We start from the raw sequence: 7,900 nt of genomic DNA on the forward strand, positions 1-7,900 counted from the left end.
AAATTCCGAAATGAACGAGTTACAACAGGAATTTAGGCAAATCTTGCAGTAAGTATTTGAATGAATCTGCAAACAAACTGAAGAAATATAACTTACAAATAATAAACCACACCCACCTCAATCAAACTGATATGAGGAACATGAAGTATCACAGCAGGAGAACGACTGTTCTTTCGAAGGAATGAATACATCACATTAATCACAAATCTTTTGAGATTAGATCCATTTTTTCGAGCCTTAATATATGAATGCCCGACTATGTATGCTACCCCAGCCTCCTTGGCTTCCAAAAGCCCTATCAATTCTTCCTTTAATTCCTCCTTTAAATTCTCGGTACCTGATAACTGAAACCTGGTATGCCTCTGACGAAACTTTGGAGCCTCTTCCACTAAGTATTTGTTATGTAGACTACGCAAGGTTGGCGACTTACCTTCTTTGATACGTTCTTTATGGTTTAAGCAGCAACCCTTTCTGTCAGAACTGCTATCTGATGCCACTAATCTTGTTCCGAACTTATCAGATGTTTTCACCAAAGCCATCCAGCCATCAACCATACCATCAAAAGATTTGTACCCTTCTGCCTCCATTCTGATGAACTCTGCAATGCTCATGACAAGGTTGTCTTCTAAGTCATCAGCATATTTAGCAACATCTTTGTAGCCATAACGTATGATGCACCTATACATACGATAATATTTGGGCCCAACTCGGCCTACAGCATACCGCTCTTTGTCTGTGACATGAGGTACAGGGACTGATTTGATGCAGACAAACACTACTATTTGATGAATGGCTGGTAAGTTGGTTATAAAGTCGGTAAAAATGGAAGGAACTCCACTGACTAATTTGGTGTATATGAAGCTGATACCAGGAACCCTTACAATGCCAAGGTTAGGCCCCAATCCGAAGATCCATTTCATAGGCACCTTATTTTGTACTTCTAGCAAGTATTTGCGCCTACTGCCAAAGTGCCATATATACATTACAAACATCAAGAGCACAGCGAATACAAGTTGGGTCCACCCTCCTCTAGATACTTTTACAAGGGATGATGAGAGGTAGATCAACTCAATCGATGTGAAGATTAACAAGGGTAGTAATGCTAACACGATGTTCTGATACCATACAAAAATGATTACAAGTGATAGTAACCATGTATTCACCAAGTTCACGCTCATGCAGGCCAAACCTGAAGAAAAGCATCACAAGGGAAAAAAAAAAGAAAGAAATGAACATCAGATCCCAACCATGCCATCATTGCATATGCAGAGAGGACTATGCCATCACTGCATCAGTATACAAATTCTACTAGCTACAGAAAAACATGTACAGATTACAGCTACAATGTTGGAGACTAACAACTCAGATTTCTGCTTAGATTAATGACAAGAATATACTTACTGTGTTTGATAATCAACATGTTCAAGGTTAATGCGAAATATAGCTTTTATAACTTAACAATGCACCAATGAAGATAATCATTTTCCGAGGAATGACCAAACAGCCAGAAGATCCATCTATAAGTAAACAGGTCAAAAGCAGGTAAACTGAGGCTCTGATTAATATCAAGGTTATACAGACAAAAAAGTTGGAGATTTTTCAGTAGTTCTTCAATTGCAACTACAGTAGCACTTGGTTGTCTGAAATCCCTATCATATCAATTTATTAGGAATTGGTTTTACACTTTTACCCAAGAATTAAATACTTCTCTGGTTCTTATACAGGAGCAAGGCTGATAACATTTTCTAAGTTCAAACATTATGTTCATAAATAATATTGAATGGTTAAGACATAATTTATCAAAAATAATTACCATATGCATTGCCTATGAGAGTGATATCTTGGAATCCAATGGTCACAGCCAGACTGAGAATCACAAGTAACCAATTTATTTCCGGGATGTAAACTTGGCCTTGAATCCATCTTGATGTGTGTACCACCTTGACGCGTGGGAAACACCCTAGTGCTCGGCATTGCTGCACTATTGAAAATGTTGCAGATATGACAACTTGACTGGCTGCGATAGCAGCCAGAATGGCTAGTACAAACATTGGCCAGAAAAAGGGATCTACAAAAATGCAACACAAATATATCAATATCAAAAAATAACTTCTCCCCTCCCCAGAAATTTACAAGGGATTAAGAAGTGTACATTGCACCTATTTTATACCACAGAGCTGTTATTTGATTATCCTATAGAACTCCACCCAACATTCCGAGTCAGTTTATAGAACTTGTAGATGTAATATGGAGATAGAGCATGGTAGACTCCTGGGTTCCACTTAATGATATTGTAGATGCCAAGAGCGGCAATTGACAACAACCAAATGCTTACAATGGGGGCAAACAAGAATGAGACCTTATGGGCACCACAGTGCTGTAAAGCAAAGATGCCAACCAGCACACTGCAGACAATAGTCATCACCGCACCTGAGAAAATGTTTTTGTCATTAAGAGAGTATTCTCATACAGGTTGAAGAAGAGCTAGATATTAAAGATAACATGGCATCCAAGAGAATCTGTAACAGGAACATTAAGATCACCCATCAATGAATTTTCCAACAAAACTTGGCATTTCAAGTCACAAAACTTTCATCATATCCGTGTTCCTCTATACATCTGACTCCTTGGATGATACTGGATACAGTGTTGGCAGAACATTAGTGTAAATTTGCTTATTAAGATCTCAGAGAATTGTAAATTTCCTACCAGTATTTGTTCAAGGACAAAACTTTCAGAATCATGAAAAATCAGATCAAAAGTTCTGGACTCAATGCTCACACTTTGACTCTCTTATCTCTGTTGTCTGAGCTACAGATTGTGGAAAATTTGTCTAAGCACATTAACTAGGTAATGGGTGATGCAAGACCTTTTTCGAGATAGTCTCATATTTATTTATTGCACTACTAATGACTTGGTACTTCTTTGGGGATTAAGTGAACCATGTCGCCCCAGACTTGTTACAGGAGATATTCCCTATGCCTCATATAACAAATTTATCCAAAAAATTACAATAACAATGAACTAACCATGATTTAGGCTCGCGTTATGAGCTCTGAGCCCCTGAAATGATGACAAAACTGTGGAAAACCAATTAGTAAATTGGCTGAGCTAGAGAAATGACATGAAAATAGCATGAATTAAACTTAAATACATACTGAATTATAAGGAGAAAATGTCTAGTCTCTTACAAAAAAATTAAGAGACAATTTTACCTGAAAGAGACGGATTAATTATACCATCACCAATGACCATGCAGGCCGCGAACAAAACAATAGGAAGTAAACAAGTTCTGAACCTTTTGTGTCTCTCAAGAAATCTTCTAAAAGAAGAGGATCTAATTACATAGCCAGGCCTATAGTACGCTTGAAGCTCCTCATCTGCTGCTTGATGATTTGGGAGCAAACTGAATTTTGTATGTCTGCGCAGCAGAGAGTACAAAGCCAAACTTCCCCCCGAGAAAAACAATCTTTTCAAACTCTATTGAAGACGAAGACATTGTTAGAAAAAAAAAAAAAAAAAAGAATTACCTTCACCATTATCATTTGCACTCAGCATAATGAGAGCATACTTGAGCAAAGGGAAAAGAGTTAGGCTCCAAAAGATCAATGATAAAACCCCGAAAATAACTTCTTCGGATTGATGCTGATGCAATGATCCAGAGAAAGCACTTTCATAGACATACAAGGGAGAAATACTCAAGGCTCCATAAACTAATCCGAGACTTTGGTATGCTAAAAGGAGGACATGTCCCTTCTTACTTCCAAGTGATGCTTCTTCATTCTTCATGAAACATTTCACCATATCCTGTTATATAACTTCACAATTATTTCAGGCTAACCAAAAAACCACATAATTACTGTTTTTTAGACGAGAAATACACCCTTCGACGCAACGTTAATAATCAGTTTTAGAAACTTGACTTCTTCATGTTAGATATCAAAAGTTACTCCTGATTTCTTAAGTGCAACAAATAAAATAAAAGATAAAAATTGCACAAATGAAGAGCCTATCAAAGTTGCCCTTAAAAAGAAAATGACAAATGAAGGACACATTATTTAGAGCAAGTTTAAAAACAAACATTTAAAAGTCTTTAAGACTTGGGGCTAATCTTGCTTTGCTCTAAGAGTTTGATTCCTCTGAGTTTTCAGTATTACAGTTTCCATTACAAATGTACCTATTTGTCATTTAGTTACCCATAAAAAATTAAAAATAACTCCCTCCGCCCAAATTTAGTTGTCACTTAGTAATTTAAATTACAAAGCGACTTATAATTTTAGTTTATGGAGAGTAATGAAGAGTAATAACAGAATTAGTAACATATCATTTCCTTGTGACTTAGCAAAGGGGATCAGGGATTTTATACATGAAAGTAAGTGGTGGAAATGTAGGTCTGATAAATATGAAGATGTTACAGAAATGGCAAAAAACTTACCATAATCGATGGAGACGGAGATGATCTCTCGCAATCTCTCTCAAAAAGATGGAAGAATGAAATATGAAAATTGTTAATCGATAATTTAGACTTAAGAGGGTGATTAGCAAACAAAGAAACAAATGAAAAATGTTTTTATGATGATCCAATGCTATTGGGCATTTCATTCCATGTCAGCAATTTTCCCTTGTTTTTTTTTTTTTTTAATTTTTTAATTTTTTTTTTTTTTTAATGGTCCTATGTTTTTATTTTATTTTTTTTGTGCATCCTTTTAAAGATTTCTGGAGTAAAGATAAGCGAACACATACTGTATTTCTATAAAAATCCCTTATGATACGAGTATGTAATTTTATCTTCCCTTATATAAGTGAATTTTTTTTCTAAACACAATAAAATAATACTCCGTACAAGAGAAACAGAAGCGTTTTTTTTTTTGGGAAATTCCCATTGGTACACTCCAGGTTCTGACTTTTCCCAGAGATACCATTTTTTTTTTTTTTTTGACTTCCTAATGATACACCCAAGTTTCTGACTTACTAACTCACGTGATTAGTCTGTTAATCAGACGTCAATAAGTTAGTAAATATAGGTTAAAAGTTACTTAGGTTAAAAAAAAATAAAAAGACTAATTTACCCCCTTATAAACCCTTCCCTCCAACGATCAAAACCCCTTCCCTTTCCATTTATGTCGATTTGACATAAACCAAAGAATTTTCAAAATTATTTCTCATTTGCTCTGTTGAATTCACGAAGGGACAACCTAGGGCTTACAAGATTTGTCGCAAATTTCGTTGGGTTTCAAAGCTTGGAGAGGGAAATCTTCCATAATTCAGGTATGTTAGTACTACTACTGTTCAATTGTGTTTAAGAATTGGTGATTTTGTTTGTTTTTCTGTTTTGAGCGAATTTAGGTTAATTTCTTGATGTATATGTTGTTTAATTATGCGAATTTAGGTTACTTTCATCTACAATAGGTGCGTGATTATGTTTTGTGAATTAGTGGTGTAGAACTGGTTTTTTTTTTATGATATGGCATGATCATGTTTGACTGATCTGTGGATCTGTGAATGTTTGTTGTTTAAAGTGTGAAAAATATTTGTGCATGTTGTAATTGTGTACTTTGTTTGCCTTATTTTGCAGAATGGGTGATAGTCATGAGGTTGTGTTAAGGTTTCATTACTTTGGGAAACATATTGACTTTAATGTTGACTTAGATACATGCAATTTGATTGACTTGGTTGTTGAATTTGAAGACAATGTTGACATAGACCTCGAGTTTCCTATCATCAACCCTTCCTTTAATTATGCTTACAATCAAAAGCATAACCCTTTATTAGATGATACTGATTTATTTAGGATGTTTAAGACCCTAGGTTAGTGTGATGTGTATGACATTTGGGTTGGGTTTGCCAAAAAACCAAGTCCTCTTAATAAAATGATCAAGAACTTAAGGAAGTCCAAACCTGCACCACCAAGTCATGAACCTTCCCAAATTGAACCACCCCAAACTGATGAACCCTCTCAGATCACTGCACCCCAAACAGAAGCACCCCAAATTGATGAACCCTCTCAGATCACTGCACCCCAAACAAAACCACCCCAAACACAACCATCACAAATTGATCCCTCTCAGCCTTCCATAGAAGAGATAACTTTAAATGATTCATCTCCACCTAGGTATGTTGATCATGATTCACCAGTAGATGAACTAAATGTTGAAAAACCTGATTTTGAGTCTACCAAGGGTAGGAAATAGTTTGAGGAAACCATGGAAAGGATAGAAAAGTCGAGGAAGGTCAAGGCTTCAAAGAGTAAGAAGAAAGCTGCCACCAAATCAACCCCAATGCAACCACCATCCCCTAGGTCACCAAATACTGTATTCAAGAACTTACCTTTGAGAAGGAGCCCAAGATTTTCACCTATTACAGTGAATGAGACAGTTGCTTCTAATGACCAACTTTTGCCTAAAGCATCTCAAAGTTCTATTTTTGCAAAAAAGCTTCCTAGGACCACAACAATTATAAAGGGGTTAAGGTCAAAGGTTGGTACTACTGTCACTGAGAGAAGGATGCTTGGTGTTGATTTCTTTTTGATTGAGAGTCAAAGAAATGGCCTTAGTACTGGTTTGAATGAGGGTCAAGAGGAGGGTCAAGTTAGAAGTTTAAAGGTGAGAAGAAAGATGGAGTTTGTTGTGCAAAGTGATGAATCTGGTAGGAATGAGAGTGAGGTAGAGGGTACTAGCTTTGGTTTGAATGAGGGTGAAGAGGAGGGTCAAGTCTCTAGTATAAAGGTGAGAAGAAAAAATATGCAATTTGTTGTGCAAAGTGATGAATCTGGACTAAGAGAGGGTGACGGTGATGAAGAAGACTCTGATGGAGAAGTAGCACCAAAAGGGGATGTACCTGCAGATGAGTTGGTACAGCTTCAAAGGATTCCTAAAATAAAGGATAACTGGAAACCAGGGAAATGGTTTGACTTTTTAGATGATGAAGATGATGAGGATTACTTTAAGAGGTTGTACAAGAATGGAGAGATGTATGAGGATGCAGATTTTGGTAAGATTTCACTCAGACCATGGATGATTTTTACAGATAAGGCACACTTTAAGGATACTCTTAAGGACTTTGCTGTGCAAGAAAGATTTGCCATTAATGTTGAGTATGCTGACAACAAAAGGTACATTGCAATGTGCCAATCTCGGTGTTGTCACTAGAGGTTACATGCAAGTAAACTTGAGAACCTGGGCCATTAAGAAGATATGGCCCAATGTACACACTTTCAGGGGCTTAGAGACATACAACCCCATATGCAATGTTAAGTGGGCTTCTCAGAAGGTTATGGAAGACATCGGAGCTAACCCTGACATTCCTGGCAAAGCACTAAATGAGCTGCTTCTCCAAAGATATGGCATCTATATGAGACAGTCCACTTTGTACAGGTTAAAGAGTTATGTAATTGAGCAACTCTTTGGAGGATATGATGATTCATACTCTTTGGTGCCTATGTATGCTCAAATGTGCATTGAAACAAACCCTGATAGTAAAGCTTTTTGTGCATGGAATGAAACTGAGTCCCTACCTAAGCAACTACAGTTTACAAGCATGTTCATTTCTTTCACTGGACAGTGGAAAGGCCTTCTTAGAGGTGTCAGACCTTTGATTGGTGTAGATGGAACACACCTCAAAGGTAATTATGGGGGAATATTGCTATCTGCTATGGGTATAGATGGCAATAATGAGATTTTTCCCATAGCCTATGCTGTAGTAAGCCAAGAAGACAAGGAGTCATGGAGCTATTTCTTCTGGCATTTGTTGAACATTGTCAAAGAGTCCTCGAGAAAGCATTGGACAATCATATCTGATAGGCAAAAAGCAAGTACCTAAGTTTAATTTTGTTGTTCTGTTCTGTACTTTATATATGTATATGCATACTTATCTAATTCATCACTGTTTCAGGGAATAGAAT

General features: G+C 36.6%; 1 pseudogene; it reads right to left on the reverse strand.

Moving 5' to 3' along the window:
* Positions 1-92: 92 nt before the first annotated feature.
* On the reverse strand, positions 93-3,804 carry LOC145569182 (potassium transporter 7-like; annotated as a pseudogene).
* Positions 3,805-7,900: the final 4,096 nt, after the last annotated feature.

This window comes from Chenopodium album, chromosome 11 (genome assembly GCF_948465745.1).
Source record: "Chenopodium album chromosome 11, dcCheAlbu1.1, whole genome shotgun sequence".
In the NCBI taxonomy this organism is placed as follows: domain Eukaryota; kingdom Viridiplantae; phylum Streptophyta; class Magnoliopsida; order Caryophyllales; family Amaranthaceae; genus Chenopodium; species Chenopodium album.